Below are 21,199 nucleotides of genomic sequence, written 5' to 3'. Positions count from 1 at the left end.
TAATTTATGCAGCTAAAAATCACTTTTTAAGACATTTTTATCACACAAGCTCAAACAACCTAATTATCAAAATTATCAATTAAATCACTCTTTAGGTACACAAATTCAATTAAATACCCAGAATTAAACATTAAATGAGGGCAAAAATACGTACTCATCACCAACCTTGGCCATGTGCAAAACCAACCGAACTCAAAACTTTCGTGCACTAAGACTTTCATGGTATTCATTTGGGGACATTTTTAGGCCTTTTCAACCCTGACATCTCAAAAGTCACGAATTTCAATTTTTCACAAAACTCCCCACCAAGCCATCTAGCTATGCCGTGGTGCACCGCCAACGTTGGCCATGTGCATAACCTACCGAACTCAAAACTTTCGTGCTCCAAGACTTTTATGGTATTCATTTGGGGGCATTTGGAGGCCTTTCCAACCCTCACATCTCAAAAATCACGAATTTCATTTTTTCACAAAACTCCCCACCAAGCCATCTAGCTATCCCGTGGGGCACCGCCAAGCTTGGCCATGTGCAAAACCCACCGACCTCAAAACTTTCGTGCACCAAGACTTTCATGGTATTCATTTGGGGACATTTGTAGGCCTTTCCAACCCTCACATCTCAAAAATCACGAATTTCATTTTTTCACAAAACTCCTCACCAAGCCATCTAGCTATGCCGTGGTGCACCGCCAACCTTGGCCATGTGCAAAACCCACCGAACTCAAAACTTTCGTGCACCAAGACTTTCATGGTATTCATTTGGGGGCATTTGGAGGCCTTTCCAACCCTCACATCTCAAAAATCACGAATTTTATTTTTTCACAAAACTCCCCACCAAGCCATCTAGTTATCCCTTGGGGCACCGCCAAGCTTGGCCATGTGCAAAACCCACCGACCTCAACACTTTCGTGCACCAAGACTTTCATGGTATTCATTTGGGGACATTTTTAGGCCTTTCCAACCCTCACATCTCAAAAATCACGAATTTCATTTTTTCAGAAAACTCCCCACCAAGCCATCTAGTTATGCCGTGGTGCACCGCCAAGCTTGGCCATGTGCAAAACCCACCGAACTCAAAACTTTCGTGCACCAAGACTTTCATGGTATTCATTTGGGGACATTTGTAGGCCTTTCCAACCCTCACATCTCAAAAATCACGAATTTCATTTTTTCACAAAACTCCTCACTAAGCCATCTAGCTATGCCGTGGTGCACCGCCAACGTTGGCCATGTGCAAAACTCACCGAACTCAAAACTTTCGTGCACCAAGACTTTCATGGTATTCATTTTGGGGCATTTGGAGGCCTTTCCAACCCTCGCATCTCAAAAATCACGAATTTCATTTTTTCACAAAACTCCCCACCAAGCCATCTAGTTATCCCGTGGGGCACCGCCAAGCTTGGCCATGTGCAAAACCCACCGACCTCAAAACTTTCGTGCACTAAGACTTTCATGGTATTCATTTGGGGACATTTGTAGGCCTTTCCAACCCTCACATCTCAAAAATCATGAATTTCATTTTTTCACAAAACTCCTCACCAAGCCATCTAGCTATGCCGTGGTGCACCGCCAACGTTTGCCATGTGCAAAACTCACCAAACTCAAAACTTTTGTGCACCAAGACTTTCATGGTATTCATTTTGGGGCATTTGGAGGCCTTTCCAACCCTCGCATCTCAAAAATCACGAATTTCATTTTTTCACAAAACTCCCCACCAAGCCATCTAGTTATCCCGTGGGGCACCACCAAGCTTGGCCATGTTCAAAACCCACCGACCTCAAAACTTTCGTGCACCAAGACTTTCATGGTATTCATTTGGGGACATTTGTATGCCTCTCCAACCCTCACATCTCAAAAATCACGAATTTCATTTTTTCACAAAACTCCTCACCAAGCCATCTAGCTATGCCGTGGTGCACCGCCAACCTTGGCCATGTGCAAAAGCCACCGAACTCAAAACTTTCGTGCACCAAGACTTTCATGGTATTCATTTGGGGACATTTGTAGGCCTTTCCAACCCTCACATCTCAAAAATCACGAATTTCATTTATTCACAAAACTCCCCACAAGCCATCTAGCTATGCCGTAGTGCACCGCCAACCTTGGCCCTGTGCAAAACCCACCGAACTCAAAACTTTCGTGCACTAAGACTTTCATGGTATTCATTTGGGGACATTTTTAGGCCTTTCCAACCCTGACATCTCAAAAGTCACGAATTTCAATTTTTCACAAAACTCCACACCAAGCCATCTAACTATGCCGTGGTGCACCGCCAACGTTGGCCATGTGCAAAACCTACCGAACTCAAAACTTTCGTGCACCAAGACTTTCATGGTATTCATTTGGGGACATTTTTAGGCCTTTCCAACCCTCACATCTCAAAAATCACGAATTTCATTTTTTCACAAAACTCCCCACCAAGCCATCTAGCTATGCCGTGGTGCACCGCCAACCTTGGCCATGTGCAAAACCCACCGAACTCAAAACTTTCAAGCACTAAGACTTTCATGGTATTCATTTGGGGACATTTTTAGGCCTTTTCAACCCTCACATCTCAAAAGTCACGAATTTCAATTTTTCACAAAACTCCCCACCAAGCCAATCTAGCTATGCCGTGGTGCACCGCCAACGTTGGCCATGTGCAAAACCTACCGAACTCAAAACTTTCGTGCTCCAAGACTTTTATGGTATTCATTTAGGGGCATTTGGAGGCCTTTCCAACCCTCACATCTCAAAAATCACGAATTTCATTTTTTCACAAAACTCCCCACCAAGCCATCTAGCTATCCCGTGGGGCATCGCCAAGCTTGGCCATGTGCAAAACCCAACGACCTTAAAACTTTCGTGCACCAAGACTTTCGTGGTATTCATTTGGGGACATTTGTAGGCCTTTCCAACCCTCACATCTCAAAAATCACGAATTTCATTTTTTCACAAAACTCCTCACCAAGCCATCTAGCTATGCCGTGGTGCACCGCCAACGTTGGCCATGTGCAAAACTCACCGAACTCTAAACTTTCGTGCACCAAGACTTTCATGGTATTCATTTGGGGACATTTGTAGGGCTTTCCAACCCTCACATCTCAAAAATCACGAATTTCATTTTTTCATAAAACTCCCCACCAAGCCATCTATCTATGCCGTGGTGCACCGCCAAGCTTGGCCATGTGCAAAACCCACCGAACTCAAAACTTTCGTGCACCAAGACTTTCATGGTATTCATTTGGGGACATTTGTAGGCCTTTCCAACCCTCACATCTCAAAAATCACGAATTTCATTTTTTCACAAAACTCCTCAGCAAGCCATCTAGCTATGCCGTGGTGCACAGCCAACCTTGGCCATGTGCAAAACCCACCGAACTCAAAACTTTTGTGCACCAAGACTTTCATGGTATTCATTTGGGGGCATTTGGAGGCCTTTCCAATCCTCGCATCTCAAAAATCACGAATTTCATTTTTTCACAAAACTCCCCACCAAGCCATCTAGCTATCCCGTGGGGCACCGCCAAGCTTGGCCATGTGCAAAACCCACCGAACTCAAAACTTTCGTGCACCAAGACTTTCATGGTATTCATTTGGGGGCATTTGGAGGCCTTTCCAACCCTCACATCTCAAAAATCACGAATTTTATTTTTTCACAAAACTCCCCACCAAGCCATCTAGTTATCCCGTGGGGCACCGCCAAGCTTGGCCATGTGCAAAACCCACCGACCTCAAAACTTTCGTGTACCAAGACTTTCATGGTATTCATTTGGGGACATTTGTAGGCCTTTCCAACCCTCGCATCTCAAAAATCACGAATTTCATTTTTTCACAAAACTCCCCACCAAGCCATCTAGTTATCCCGTGGGGCACCGCCAAGCTTGGCCATGTGCAAAACCCACCGACCTCAAAACTTTCGTGCACCAAGACTTTCATGGTATTCATTTGAGGACATTTGTAGGCCTTTCCAACCCTCACATCTCAAAAATCACGAATTTCATTTTTTCACAAAACTCCTCACCAAGCCATCTAGCTATGCCGTGGTGCACCGCCAAGCTTGGCCATGTGCAAAACCCACAGAACTCAAAACTTTCGTCCGCCAAGACTTTCATGGTATTCATTTGGGGACATTTGTAGGCCTTTCCAACCCTCACATCTCAAAAATCACGAATTTCATTTTTTCACAAAACTCCTCACCAAGCCATCTAGCTATGCCGTGGTGCACCGCCAAGCTTGGCCATGTGCAAAACCCACAGAACTCAAAACTTTCGTCCGCCAAGACTTTCATGGTATTCATTTGGGGACATTTGTAGGCCTTTCCAACCCTCACATCTCAAAAATCACGATTTTCATTTTTTCACAAAACTCCTCACCAAGCCATCTAGCTATGCCGTGGTGCACCGCCAACCTTGGCCATGTGCAAAACCCACCGAACTCAAAACTTTCGTGCACCAAGACTTTCATGGTATTCATTTGGGGGCATTTGGAGGCCTTTCCAACCCTCACATCTCAAAAATCACGAATTTTATTTTTTGACAAAACTCCCCACCAAGCCATCTAGTTATCCCGTGGGGCACCGCTAAGCTTGGCCATGTGCAAAACCCACCGACCTAAAAACTTTCGTGCACCAAGACTTTCATGGTATTCATTTGGGGACATTTGTAGGGCTTTCCAACCCTCACATCTCAAAAATCACGAATTTCATTTTTTCATAAAACTCCCCACCAAGCCATCTATCTATGCCGTGGTGCACCGCCAAGCTTGGCCATGTGCAAAACCCACCGAACTCAAAACTTTCGTGCACCAAGACTTTCATGGTATTCATTTGGGGACATTTGTAGGCCTTTCCAACCCTCACATCTCAAAAATCACGAATTTCATTTTTTCACAAAACTCCTCACCAAGCCATCTAGTTATGCCGTGGTGCACCGCCAACCTTGGCCATGTGCAAAACCCACCGAACTCAAAACTTTCGTGCACCAAGACTTTCATGGTATTCATTTGGGGGCATATGGAGGCCTTTCCAACCCTCGCATCTCAAAAATCACGAATTTCATTTTTTCACAAAACTCCCCACCAAGCCATCTAGCTATCCCGTGGGGCACCGCCAAGCTTGGCCATGTGCAAAACCCACCGACCTCAAAACTTTCGTGCACCAAGACTTTCATGGTATTCATTTGGGGACATTTGTAGGCCTTTCCAACCCTAACATCTCAAAAATCATGAATTTCATTTTTTCACAAAACTCCCCACCAAGCCATCTAGCTATGCCGTGGTGCACCGCCAACCTTGGCCATGTGCAAAACCCACCGAACTCAAAACTTTCGTGCACCAAGACTTTCATGGTATTCATTTGGGGACATTTGTAGGCCTTTCCAACCCTCACATCTCAAAAATCACGAATTTCATTTTTTCACAAAACTCCCCACCAAGCCATCTAGCTATGCCGTGGTGCACCGCCAACCTTGGGCTTGTGCAAAACCCACCGAACTCAAAACTTTCGTGCACTAAGACTTTCATGGTATTCATTTGAGGACATTTTTAGGCCTTTCAAACCCTGAAATCTCAAAAGTCACGAATTTGAATTTTTCACAAAACTCCACACCAAGCCATCTAGCTATGCCGTGGTGCACCGCCAAAGTTGGCCATATGCAAAACCTACCGAACTCAAAACTTTCGTGCACCAAGACTTTCATGGTAGTCATTTGGGGACATTTTTAGGCCATTCCAACCCTCACATCTCAAAAATCACGAATTTCATTTTTTCACAAAACTCCCCACCAAGCCATCTAGCTATGCCGTGGTGCACCGCCAACGTTGGCCATGTGCAAAACCTACCGAACTCAAAACTTTCGTGCACCAAGACTTTCATGGTAGTCATTTGGGGACATTTTTAGGCCATTCTAACCCTCACATCTCAAAAATCACGAATTTTATTTTTTGACAAAACTCCCCACCAAGCCATCTAGTTATCCCGTGGGGCACCGCCAAGCTTGGCCATGTGCAAAACCCACAACCTCAAAACTTTCGTGCACCAAGACTTTCATGGTATTCATTTGGGGACATTTGTAGGGCTTTCCAACCCTCACATCTCAAAAATCACGAATTTCATTTTTTCATAAAACTCCTCACCAAGCCATCTAGCTATGCCGTGGTGCACCGCCAACCTTGGCCGTGTGCAAAACCCACCGAACTCAAAACTTTCGTGCACCAAGACTTTCATGGTATTCATTTGGGGACATTTGTAGGGCTTTCCAACCCTCACATCTCAAAAATCACCAATTTCATTTTTTCATAAAACTCCCCACCAAGCCATCTATCTATGCCGTGGTGCACCGCCAAGCTTGGCCATGTGCAAAACCCACCGAACTCAAAACTTTCGTGCACCAAGACTTTCATGGTATTCATTTGGGGACATTTGTAGGCCTTTCCAACCCTCACATCTCAAAAATCACGAATTTCATTTTTTCACAAAACTCCCCACCAAGCCATATAGCTATGCCGTGGTGCACCGCCAACCTTGGCCATGTGCAAAACCCACCGAACTCAAAACTTTCGTGCACCAAGACTTTCATGGTATTCATTTGGGGGCATATGGAGGCCTTTCCAACCCTCGCATCTCAAAAATCACGAATTTCATTTTTTCACAAAACTCCCCACCAAGCCATCTAGCTATCCCGTGGGGCACCGCCAAGCTTGGCCATGTGCAAAACCCACCGACCTCAAAACTTTCGTGCACCAAGACTTTCATGGTATTCATTTGGGGGCATTTGGAGGCCTTTCCAACCCTCACATCTCAAAAATCACGAATTTTATTTTTTCACAAAACTCCCCACCAAGCCATCTAGTTATCCCGTGGGGCACCGCCAAGCTTGGCCATGTGCAAAACCCACCGACCTCAAAACTTTCGTGTACCAAGACTTTCATGGTATTCATTTGGGGACATTTGTAGGCCTTTCCAACCCTCGCATCTCAAAAATCACGAATTTCATTTTTTCACAAAACTCCCCACCAAGCCATCTAGTTATCCCGTGGGGCACCGCCAAGCTTGGCCATGTGCAAAACCCACCGACCTTAAAACTTTCGTGCACCAAGACTTTCATGGTATTCATTTGAGGACATTTGTAGGCCTTTCCAACCCTCACATCTCAAAAATCACGAATTTCATTTTTTCACAAAACTCCTCACCAAGCCATCTAGCTATGCCGTGGTGCACCGCCAAGCTTGGCCATGTGCAAAACCCACAGAACTCAAAACTTTCGTCGGCCAAGACTTTCATGGTATTCATTTGGGGACATTTGTAGGCCTTTCCAACCCTCACATCTCAAAAATCACGAATTTCATTTTTTCACAAAACTCCTCACCAAGCCATCTAGCTATGCCGTGGTGCACCGCCAAGCTTGGCCATGTGCAAAACCCACAGAACTCAAAACTTTCGTCCGCCAAGACTTTCATGGTATTCATTTGGGGACATTTGTAGGCCTTTCCAACCCTCACATCTCAAAAATCACGATTTTCATTTTTTCACAAAACTCCTCACCAAGCCATCTAGCTATGCCGTGGTGCACCGCCAACCTTGGCCATGTGCAAAACCCACCGAACTCAAAACTTTCGTGCACCAAGACTTTCATGGTATTCATTTGGGGGCATTTGGAGGCCTTTCCAACCCTCACATCTCAAAAATCACGAATTTTATTTTTTGACAAAACTCCCCACCAAGCCATCTAGCTATCCCGTGGGGCACCGCCAAGCTTGGCCATGTGCAAAACCCACCGACCTGAAAACTTTCGTGCACCAAGACTTTCATGGTATTCATTTGGGGACATTTGTAGGACTTTCCAACCCTCACATCTCAAAAATCACGAATTTCATTTTTTCACAAAACTCCCCACCAAGCCATCTAGCTATACCGTGGTGGACCGCCAACCTTGGCCATGTGCAAAACCCACCGAACTCAAAACTTTCGTGCACCAAGACTTTCATGGTATTCATTTGGGGACATTTTTAGGCCTTTCAAACCCTGAAATCTCAAAAGTCACGAATTTGAATTTTTCACAAAACTCCACACCAAGCCATCTAGCTATGCCGTGGTGCACCGCCAAAGTTGGCCATATGCAAAACCTACCGAACTCAAAACTTTCGCGCACCAAGACTTTCATGGTAGTCATTTGGGGACATTTTTAGGCCATTCCAACCCTCACATCTCAAAAATCACGAATTTCATTTTTTCACAAAACTCCCCACCAAGCCATCTAGCTATGCCGTGGTGCACCGCCAACGTTGGCCATGTGCAAAACCTACCGAACTCAAAATTTTCGTGCACCAAGACTTTCATGGTAGTCATTTGGGGACATTTTTAGGCCATTCCAACCCTCACATCTCAAAAATCACGAATTTTATTTTTTGACAAAACTCCCCACCAAGCCATCTAGTTATCCCGTGGGGCACCGCCAAGCTTGGCCATGTGCAAAACCCACAACCTCAAAACTTTCGTGCACCAAGACTTTCATGGTATTCATTTGGGGACATTTGTAGGGCTTTCCAACCCTCACATCTCAAAAATCACGAATTTCATTTTTTCATAAAACTCCTCACCAAGCCATCTAGCTATGCCGTGGTGCACCGCCAACCTTGGCCGTGTGCAAAACCCACCGAACTCAAAACTTTCGTGCACCAAGACTTTCATGGTATTCATTTGGGGACATTTGTAGGGCTTTCCAACCCTCACATCTCAAAAATCACCAATTTCATTTTTTCATAAAACTCCCCACCAAGCCATCTATCTATGCCGTGGTGCACCGCCAAGCTTGGCCATGTGCAAAACCCACCGAACTCAAAACTTTCGTGCACCAAGACTTTCATGGTATTCATTTGGGGACATTTGTAGGCCTTTCCAACCCTCACATCTCAAAAATCACGAATTTCATTTTTTCACAAAACTCCCCACCAAGCCATATAGCTATGCCGTGGTGCACCGCCAACCTTGGCCATGTGCAAAACCCACCGAACTCAAAACTTTCGTGCACCAAGACTTTCATGGTATTCATTTGGGGGCATATGGAGGCCTTTCCAACCCTCGCATCTCAAAAATCACGAATTTCATTTTTTCACAAAACTCCCCACCAAGCCATCTAGCTATCCCGTGGGGCACCGCCAAGCTTGGCCATGTGCAAAACCCACCGACCTCAAAACTTTCGTGCACCAAGACTTTCATGGTATTCATTTGGGGGCATTTGGAGGCCTTTCCAACCCTCACATCTCAAAAATCACGAATTTTATTTTTTCACAAAACTCCCCACCAAGCCATCTAGTTATCCCGTGGGGCACCGCCAAGCTTGGCCATGTGCAAAACCCACCGACCTCAAAACTTTCGTGTACCAAGACTTTCATGGTATTCATTTGGGGACATTTGTAGGCCTTTCCAACCCTCGCATCTCAAAAATCACGAATTTCATTTTTTCACAAAACTCCCCACCAAGCCATCTAGTTATCCCGTGGGGCACCGCCAAGCTTGGCCATGTGCAAAACCCACCGACCTTAAAACTTTCGTGCACCAAGACTTTCATGGTATTCATTTGAGGACATTTGTAGGCCTTTCCAACCCTCACATCTCAAAAATCACGAATTTCATTTTTTCACAAAACTCCTCACCAAGCCATCTAGCTATGCCGTGGTGCACCGCCAAGCTTGGCCATGTGCAAAACCCACAGAACTCAAAACTTTCGTCCGCCAAGACTTTCATGGTATTCATTTGGGGACATTTGTAGGCCTTTCCAACCCTCACATCTCAAAAATCACGAATTTCATTTTTTCACAAAACTCCTCACCAAGCCATCTAGCTATGCCGTGGTGCACCGCCAAGCTTGGCCATGTGCAAAACCCACAGAACTCAAAACTTTCGTCCGCCAAGACTTTCATGGTATTCATTTGGGGACATTTGTAGGCCTTTCCAACCCTCACATCTCAAAAATCACGATTTTCATTTTTTCACAAAACTCCTCACCAAGCCATCTAGCTATGCCGTGGTGCACCGCCAACCTTGGCCATGTGCAAAACCCACCGAACTCAAAACTTTCGTGCACCAAGACTTTCATGGTATTCATTTGGGGGCATTTGGAGGCCTTTCCAACCCTCACATCTCAAAAATCACGAATTTTATTTTTTGACAAAACTCCCCACCAAGCCATCTAGCTATCCCGTGGGGCACCGCCAAGCTTGGCCATGTGCAAAACCCACCGACCTGAAAACTTTCGTGCACCAAGACTTTCATGGTATTCATTTGGGGACATTTGTAGGACTTTCCAACCCTCACATCTCAAAAATCACGAATTTCATTTTTTCACAAAACTCCCCACCAAGCCATCTAGCTATACCGTGGTGGACCGCCAACCTTGGCCATGTGCAAAACCCACCGAACTCAAAACTTTCGTGCACCAAGACTTTCATGGTATTCATTTGGGGACATTTTTAGGCCTTTCAAACCCTGAAATCTCAAAAGTCACGAATTTGAATTTTTCACAAAACTCCACACCAAGCCATCTAGCTATGCCGTGGTGCACCGCCAAAGTTGGCCATATGCAAAACCTACCGAACTCAAAACTTTCGCGCACCAAGACTTTCATGGTAGTCATTTGGGGACATTTTTAGGCCATTCCAACCCTCACATCTCAAAAATCACGAATTTCATTTTTTCACAAAACTCCCCACCAAGCCATCTAGCTATGCCGTGGTGCACCGCCAACGTTGGCCATGTGCAAAACCTACCGAACTCAAAATTTTCGTGCACCAAGACTTTCATGGTAGTCATTTGGGGACATTTTTAGGCCATTCCAACCCTCACATCTCAAAAATCACGAATTTTATTTTTTGACAAAACTCCCCACCAAGCCATCTAGTTATCCCGTGGGGCACCGCCAAGCTTGGCCATGTGCAAAACCCACAACCTCAAAACTTTCGTGCACCAAGACTTTCATGGTATTCATTTGGGGACATTTGTAGGGCTTTCCAACCCTCACATCTCAAAAATCACGAATTTCATTTTTTCATAAAACTCCTCACCAAGCCATCTAGCTATGCCGTGGTGCACCGCCAACCTTGGCCGTGTGCAAAACCCACCGAACTCAAAACTTTCGTGCACCAAGACTTTCATGGTATTCATTTGGGGACATTTGTAGGGCTTTCCAACCCTCACATCTCAAAAATCACCAATTTCATTTTTTCATAAAACTCCCCACCAAGCCATCTATCTATGCCGTGGTGCACCGCCAAGCTTGGCCATGTGCAAAACCCACCGAACTCAAAACTTTCGTGCACCAAGACTTTCATGGTATTCATTTGGGGACATTTGTAGGCCTTTCCAACCCTCACATCTCAAAAATCACGAATTTCATTTTTTCACAAAACTCCCCACCAAGCCATATAGCTATGCCGTGGTGCACCGCCAACCTTGGCCATGTGCAAAACCCACCGAACTCAAAACTTTCGTGCACCAAGACTTTCATGGTATTCATTTGGGGGCATATGGAGGACTTTCCAACCCTCGCATCTCAAAAATCACGAATTTCATTTTTTCACAAAACTCCCCACCAAGCCATCTAGCTATCCCGTGGGGCACCGCCAAGCTTGGCCATGTGCAAAACCCACCGACCTGAAAACTTTCGTGCACCAAGACTTTCATGGTATTCATTTGGGGACATTTGTAGGCCTTTCCAACCCTCACATCTCAAAAATCACGAATTTCATTTTTTCACAAAACTCCCCACCAAGCCATCTAGCTATACCGTGGTGCACCGCCAACCTTGGCCATGTGCAAAACCCACCGAACTCAAAACTTTCGTGCACCAAGACTTTCATGGTATTCATTTGGGGACATTTGTAGGCCTTTCCAACCCTCACATCTCAAAAATCACGAATTTCATTTTTTCACAAAACTCCCCACCAAGCCATCTAGCTATGCCGTGGTGCACCGCCAACCTTGGGCCTGTGCAAAACCCACCGAACTCAAAACTTTCATGCACTAAGACTTTCATGGTATTCATTTGGGGACATTTTTAGGCCTTTCAAACCCTGAAATCTCAAAAGTCACGAATTTGAATTTTTCACAAAACTCCACACCAAGCCATCTAGCTATGCCGTGGTGCACCGCCAAAGTTGGCCATGTGCAAAACCTACCGAACTCAAAACTTTCGTGCACCAAGACTTTCATGGTAGTCATTTGGGGACATTTTTAGGCCTTTCCAACCCTCACATCTCAAAAATCACGAATTTCATTTTTTCACAAAACTCCCCACCAAGCCATCTAGCTATGCCGTGGTGCACCGCCAACGTTGGCCATGTGCAAAACCTACCGATCTCAAAACTTTCGTGCACCAAGACTTTCATGGTATTCATTTGGGGACATTTTTAGGCCTTTCCAACCCTCACATCTCAAAAATCACGAATTTCATTTTTTCACAAAACTCCCCACCAAGCCATCTAGCTATGCCGTGGTGCACCGCCAACCTTGGCCATGTGCAAAACCCACCGAACTCAAAACTTTCGTGCACCAAGACTTTCATGGTATTCATTTGGGGACATTTGTAGGCCTTTCGAACCCTCACATCTCAAAAATCACGAATTTCATTTTTTCACAAAACTCCTCACCAAGCCATCTAGCTATGCCGTGGTGCACCGCCAACCTTGGCCATGTGCAAAACCCACCGAACTCAAAACTTTCGTGCACCAAGACTTTCATGGAATTCATTTGGGGGCATTTGGAGGCCTTTCCAACCCTCACATCTCAAAAATCACGAATTTTATTTTTTGACAAAACTCCCCACCAAGCCATCTAGTTATCCCGTGGGGCACCGCCAAGCTTGGCCATGTGCAAAACCCACCGACCTCAAAACTTTCGTGCACCAAGACTTTCATGGTATTCATTTGGGGACATTTGTAGGGCTTTCCAACCCTCACATCTCAAAAATCACGAATTTCATTTTTTCATAAAACTCCTCACCAAGCCATCTAGCTATGCCACGGTGCACCGCCAACCTTGGCCATGTGCAAAACCCACCGAACTCAAAACTTTCGTGCACTAAGACTTTCATGGTATTCATTTGGGGACATTTGGAGGCCTTTCCAACCCTCACATCTCAAAAATCACGAATTTTATTTTTTGACAAAACTCCCCACCAAGCCATCTAGTTATCCCGTGGGGCACCGCCAAGCTTGGCCATGTGCAAAACCCACCGAACTCAAAACTTTCGTGCACGAAGACTTTCATGGTATTCATTTGGGGACATTTGTAGGCCTTTCCAACCATAACATCTCAAAAACCACGAATTTCATTTTTTCACAAAACTCCCCACCAAGCCATCTAGCTATGCCACGGTGCACCGCCAACCTTGGCCATGTGCAAAACCCACCGAACTCAAAACTTTCGTGGACTAAGACTTTCATGGTATTCATTTGGGGACATTTTTAGGCCTTTCCAACCCTGACATCTCAAAAGTCACGAATTTCAATTTTTCACAAAACTCCCCACCAAGCCATCTAGCTATGCCGTGGTGCACCACCAACGTTGGCCATGTGCAAAACCTACCGAACTCAAAACTTTCGTGCTCCAAGACTTTTATGGTATTCATTTGGGGGCATTTGGAGGCCTTTCCAACCCTCACATCTCCAAAATCACGAATTTCATTTTTTCACAAAACTCCCCACCAAGCCATCTAGCTATCCCGTGGGGCACCGCCAAGCTTGGCCATGTGCAAAACCCACCGACCTCAAAACTTTCGTGCACCAAGACTTTCATGGTATTCATTTGGGGACATTTGTAGGTCTTTCCTACCCTCACATCTCAAAAATCACGAATTTCATTTCTTCACAAAACTCCTCACCAAGCCATCTAGCTATGCGGTGGTGCACCGCCAACGTTGGCCATGTGCAAAACTCACCGAACTCAAAACTTTCGTGCACTAAGACTTTCATGGTATTCATTTGGGGACATTTGGAGGCCTTTCCAACCCTCACATCTCAAAAATCACGAATTTTATTTTTTGACAAAACTCCCCACCAAGCCATCTAGTTATCCCGTGGGGCACCGCCAAGCTTGGCCATGTGCAAAACCCACCGAACTCAAAACTTTCGTGCACGAAGACTTTCATGGTATTCATTTGGGGACATTTGTAGGCCTTTCCAACCATAACATCTCAAAAACCACGAATTTCATTTTTTCACAAAACTCCCCACCAAGCCATCTAGCTATGCCACGGTGCACCGCCAACCTTGGCCATGTGCAAAACCCACCGAACTCAAAACTTTCGTGCACTAAGACTTTCATGGTATTCATTTGGGGACATTTTTAGGCCTTTCCAACCCTGACATCTCAAAAGTCACGAATTTCAATTTTTCACAAAACTCCCCACCAAGCCATCTAGCTATGCCGTGGTGCACCACCAACGTTGGCCATGTGCAAAACCTACCGAACTCAAAACTTTCGTGCTCCAAGACTTTTATGGTATTCATTTGGGGGCATTTGGAGGCCTTTCCAACCCTCACATCTCCAAAATCACGAATTTCATTTTTTCACAAAACTCCCCACCAAGCCATCTAGCTATCCCGTGGGGCACCGCCAAGCTTGGCCATGTGCAAAACCCACCGACCTCAAAACTTTCGTGCACCAAGACTTTCATGGTATTCATTTGGGGACATTTGTAGGTCTTTCCTACCCTCACATCTCAAAAATCACGAATTTCATTTCTTCACAAAACTCCTCACCAAGCCATCTAGCTATGCGGTGGTGCACCGCCAACGTTGGCCATGTGCAAAACTCACCGAACTCAAAACTTTCGTGCACTAAGACTTTCATGGTATTCATTTGGGGACATTTTTAGGTCTTTCCAACCCTCGCATCTCAAAAATCACGAATTTCATTTTTTCACAAAACTCCCCACCAAGCCATCTAGCTATCCCGTGGGGCACCGCCAAGCTTGGCCGTGTGCAAAACCCACCGACCTAAAAACTTTCGTGCACCAAGACTTTCATGGTATTCATTTGGGGACATTTGTAGGCCTTTCCAACCCTCACATCTCAAAAATCACGAATTTCATTTTTTAACAAAACTCCCCACCTAGCCATCTAGTTATCCCGTGGGGCACCGCCAAGCTTGGCCATGTGCAAAACCCACCGACCTCAAAACTTTCGTGCACCAACACTTTCATGGTATTCATTTGGGGGCATTTGGAGGCCTTTCCAACCCTCACATCTCAAAAATCACGAATTTTATTTTTTGACAAAACTCCCCACCAAGCCATCTAGTTATCCCGTGGGGCACCGCCAAGCTTGGCCATGTGCAAAACCCACCGACCTCAAAACTTTCGTGCACCAAGACTTTCATGGTATTCATTTGGGGACATTTGTAGGGCTTTCCAACCCTCACATCTCAAAAATCACGAATTTCATTTTTTCATAAAACTCCTCACCAAGCCATCTAGCTATGCCGTGGTGCACCGCCAACCTTGGCCGTGTGCAAAACCCACCGAACTCAAAACTTTCGTGCACCAAGACTTTCATGGTATTCATTTGGGGTCATTTGGAGGCCTTTCCAACCCTCGCATCTCAAAAATCACGAATTTCATTTTTTCACAAAACTCCCCACCAAGCTATCTAGCTATGCCGTGGTGCACCGCCAACTTTGGCCATGTGCAAAACCCACCGAACTCAAAACTTTCGTGCACCAAGACTTTCATTGTATTCATTTGGGGGCATTTGGAGGCCTTTCCAACCCTCACATTTCAAAAATCACGAATTTCATTTTTTCACAAAACTCCCCACCAAGCCATCTAGCTATGCCGTGATGCACCGCCAACCTTAGCCATGTGCAAAACCCACCGAACTCAAAACTTTCGTGCACGAAGACTTTCATGGTATTCATTTGGGGACATTTGTAGGCCTTTCCAACCATAACATCTCAAAAATCACGAATTTCATTTTTTCACAAAACTCCCCACCAAGCCATCTAGCTATGCCGCGGTGCACCGCCAACCTTGGCCATGTGCAAAACCCGCCGAACTCAAAACTTTTGTGCACTAAGACTTTCATGGTATTCATTTGGGGACATTTTTAGGCCTTTCCAACCCTGACATCTCAAAAGTCACGAATTTCAATTTTTCACAAAACTCCCCACCAAGCCATCTAGCTATGCCGTGGTGCACCACCAACGTTGGCCATGTGCAAAACCTACCGAACTCAAAACTTTCGTGCTCCAAGACTTTTATGGTATTCATTTGGGGGCATTTGGAGGCCTTTCCAACCCACAAATCTCCAAAATCACGAATTTCATTTTTTCACAAAACTCCCCACCAAGCCATCTAGCTATCCCGTGGGGCACCGCCAAGCTTGGCCATGTGCAAAACCCACCGACCTCAAAACTTTCGTGCACCAAGACTTTCATGGTATTCATTTGGGGACATTTGTAGGTCTTTCCAACCCTCACATCTCAAAAATCACGAATTTCATTTTTTCATAAAACTCCTCACCAAGCCATCTAGCTATGCCGTGGTGCACCGCCAACCTTGGCCGTGTGCAAAACCCACCGAACTCAAAACTTTCGTGCACCAAGACTTTCATGGTATTCATTTGGGGTCATTTGGAGGCCTTTCCAACCCTTGCATCTCAAAAATCACGAATTTCATTTTTTCACAAAACTCCCCACCAAGCCATCTAGCTATGCCGTGGTGCACTGCCAACTTTGGCCATGTGCAAAACCCACCGAACTCAAAACTTTCGTGCACCAAGACTTTCATGGTATTCATTTGGGGGCATTTGGAGGCCTTTCCAACCCTCACATTTCAAAAATCACGAATTTCATTTTTTCACAAAACTCCCCACCAAGCCATCTAGCTATGCCGTGATGCACCGCCAGCCTTAGCCATGTGCAAAACCCACCGAACTCAAAACTTTCGTGCACGAAGACTTTCATGGTATTCATTTGGGGACATTTGTAGGCCTTTCGAACCATAACATCTCAAAAATCACGAATTTCATTTTTTCACAAAACTCCCCACCAAGCCATCTAGCTATGCCGCGGTGCACCGCCAACCTTGGCCATGTGCAAAACCCACCGAACTCAAAACTTTTGTGCACTAAGACTTTCATGGTATTCATTTGGGGACATTTTTAGGCCTTTCCAACCCTGACATCTCAAAAGTCACGAATTTCAATTTTTCACAAAACTCCCCACCAAGCCATCTAGCTATGCCGTGGTGCACCACCAACGTTGGCCATGTGCAAAACCTACCGAACTCAAAACTTTCGTGCTCCAAGACTTTTATGGTATTCATTTGGGGGCATTTGGAGGCCTTTCCAACCCACAAATCTCCAAAATCACGAATTTCATTTTTTCACAAAACTCCCCACCAAGCCATCTAGCTATGCCGTGGTGCACCGCCAACCTTGGCCCTGTGCAAAACCCACCGAACTCAAAACTTTCGTGCACTAAGACTTTCATGGTATTCATTTGGGGACATTTTTAGGCCTTTCCAACCCTGACATCTCAAAAGTCACGAATTTCAATTTTTCACAAAACTCCACACCAAGCCATCTAGCTATGCCGTGGTGCACCGCCAACGTTGGCCATGTGCAAAACCCACCGAACTCAAAACTTTTGTGCACTAAGACTTTCATGGTATTCATTTGGGGACATTTTTAGGCCTTTCCAACCCTGACATCTCAAAAGTCACGAATTTCAATTTTTCACAAAACTCCCCACCAAGCCATCTAGCTATGCCGTGGTGCACCACCAACGTTGGCCATGTGCAAAACCTACCGAACTCAAAACTTTCGTGCTCCAAGACTTTTATGGTATTCATTTGGGGGCATTTGGAGGCCTTTCCAACCCACAAATCTCCAAAATCACGAATTTCATTTTTTCACAAAACTCCCCACCAAGCCATCTAGCTATCCCGTGGGGCACCGCCAAGCTTGGCCATGTGCAAAACCCACCGACCTCAAAACTTTCGTGCACCAAGACTTTCATGGTATTCATTTGGGGACATTTGTAGGTCTTTCCAACCCTCACATCTCAAAAATCACGAATTTCATTTTTTCACAAAACTCCTCACCAAGCCATCTACCTATGCCGTGGTGCACCGCCAACGTTGGCCATGTGCAAAACTCACCGAACTCAAAACTTTCGTGCACTAAGACTTTCATGGTATTCATTTGGGGACATTTTTAGGCCTTTCCAACCCTCACATCTCAAAAATCACGAATTTCATTTTTTAACAAAACTCCCCACCAAGCCATCTAGCTATCCCGTGGGGCACCGCCAAGCTTGGCCATGTGCAAAACCCACCGACCTTAAAACTTTCGTGCACCAAGACTTTCATGGTATTCATTTGGGGGCATTTGGAGGCCTTTCCAACCCTCGCATCTCAAAAATCACGAATTTCATTTTTTCACAAAACTCCCCACCAAGCCATCTAGCTATCCCGTGGGGCACCGCCAAGCTTGGCCATGTGGAAAACCCACCGACCTCAAAACTTTCGTGCACCAAGACTTTCATGGTATTCATTTGGGGACATTTGTAGGCCTTTCCAACCCTCACATCTCAAAAATCACGAATTTTATTTTTTCACAAAACTCCCCACCAAGCTCTCTAGCTATAACGTGGTGCACCGCCAACCTTGGCCATGTGCAAAACCCACCGAACTCAAAACTTTCGTGCACCAAGACTTTCATGGTATTCATTTGGGGACATTTGTAGGCCTTTCCAACCCTCACCTCTCAAAAATCACGAATTTCATTTTTTCACAAAACTCCCCACCAAGCCATCTAGCTATGCCGTGGTGCACCGCCAACCTTGGCCCTGTGCAAAACCCACCGAACTCAAAACTTTCGTGCACTAAGACTTTCATGGTATTCATTTGGGGACATTTTTAGGCCTTTCCAACCCTGACATCTCAAAAGTCACGAATTTCAATTTTTCACAAAACTCCACACCAAGCCATCTAGCTATGCCGTGGTGCACCGCCAACGTTGGCCATGTGCAAAACCTACCGAACTCAAAACTTTCGTGCACTAAGACTTTCATGGTATTCATTTGGGGACATTTTTAGGCCTTTCCAACCCTGACATCTCAAAAGTCACGAATTTCAATTTTTCACAAAACTCCCCACCAACCCATCTAGCTATGCCGTGGTGCACCGCCAACGTTGGCCATGTGCAAAACCTACCGAACTCAAAACTTTCGTGCTCCAAGACTTTTATGGTATTCATTTGGGGGCATTTGGAGGCCTTTCCAACCCTCACATCTCAAAAATCACGAATTTCATTTTTTCACAAAACTCCCCACCAAGCCATCTAGCTATCCCGTGGGGCACCACCAAGCTTGGCCATGTGCAAAACCCACCGACCTCAAAACTTTCGTGCACCAAGACTTTCATGGTATTCATTTGGGGACATTTGTAGGCCTTTCCAACCCTCACATCTCAAAAATCACGAATTTCATTTTTTCACAAAACACCTCACCAAGCCATCTAGCTATGCCGTGGTGCACCGCCAACGTTAGCCATGTGCAAAACCCACCGAACTCAAAACTTTCGTGCACTAAGACTTTCATGGTATTCATTTGGGGACATTTTTAGGTCTTTCCAACCCTCGCATCTCAAAAATCACGAATTTCATTTTTTCACAAAACTCCCCACCAAGCCATCTAGCTATCCCGTGCGGCACCGCCAAGCTTGGCCATGTGCAAAACCCACCGACCTCAAAACTTTCGTGCACCAAGATTTTCATGGTATTCATTTGGGGACATTTGTAGGCCTTTCCAACCCTCACATCTCAAAAATCACGAATTTCATTTTTTCACAAAACTCCCCACTAAGCCATCTAGTTATGCCGTGGTGTACCGCCAACCTTGGCCATGTGCAAAACCCACCAAACTTAAAACTTTCGTGCACCAAGACTTTCATGGTATTCATTTGGGGACATTTGTAGGCCTTTCCAACGCTCACATCTCAAAGATCACGAATTTCATTTTTTCACAAAACTCCCCACCAAGCCATCTAGCTATGTCGTGGTGCAAAACCCACCGAACTCAAAACTTTAGTGCACGAAGACTTCGATGGTATTCATTTGGAGACATTTGTAGGCCTTTCCAACCCTCACATCTCAAAAACCACGAATTTCAATTTTTCACAAAGCTCCCCACCAAGCCATCTAGCTCTGCCGTGGTGCACCGACCAACTTGGCCCTGTGCAAAACCCAACGAACTCAAACTTTCGTGCACCAAGACTTTCATGGTATTCATTTGGGGACATTCGTAGGCCTTTCCAACCCTCACATCTCAAAAATCAAGAATTTCATTTTTTCACAAAACTCCCCACCAAGCCATCTAGCTATGCCGTGGTGCACCGCCAACCTTGGCCATGTGCAAAACCCACCGAACTCAAAACTTTCGTGCACCAAGACTTTCATGGTATTCATTTGGGGACATTTGTAGGCCTTTCCAACTCTCACATCTCAAAGATCACGAATTTCACTTTTTCACAAAACTCCCCACCAAGCCATCAAGCTATGTCGTGGTGCAGCGCCAACCTTCGCCATGTGCAAAACCCACCGAACTCAAAACTTTGGTGCACCAAGATTTTCATGGTATTCATTTGGGGACATTTGTAGGCATTTCCAACCCTCACATCTCAAAAGTCACGAATTTCAGTTTTTCACAAAACTCCCCACCAAGCCATCTAGCTATGCCGTGGTGCACCGACCAACTTGGCCCTTTGCAAAACCCACCGAACTCAAAAATTTCGTGCACCAAGACTTTCATGGTACTCATTTGGGGACATTTGTAGGCCTTTCCAACCCTCACATCTCCAAAATCACGAATTTCAATTTTTCACAAAGCTCCCCACCAAGCCATCTAGCTATGCCGTGGAGCACCGGCAACCTTGGCCATGTGCAAAACCCACCGAACTCAAAACTTTCGTGCACCAAGACTTTCATGGTATTCATTTGGGGATATTTGTAGGCCTTTCCAACTCTCACATCTCAAAGATCACGAATTTCACTTTTTCACAAAACTCCCCACCAAGCCATCTAGCTATGTCGTGGTGCACCGCCAACCTTGGCCATGTGCAAAACCCTCCGAACTCAAAACTTTGGTGCACCAAGATTTTCATGGTATTCATTTGGGGACATTTGTAGGCATTTCCAACCCTCACATCTCAAAAGTCACGAAT

This window comes from Vigna unguiculata, chromosome 6, assembly GCF_037176805.1.
Source record: "Vigna unguiculata cultivar grain cowpea cultivar isolate G323 ecotype 2 chromosome 6, ASM3717680v1, whole genome shotgun sequence".
NCBI lineage: Eukaryota > Viridiplantae > Streptophyta > Magnoliopsida > Fabales > Fabaceae > Vigna > Vigna unguiculata.
Note: the sequence above shows the minus strand (reverse complement) of the source record.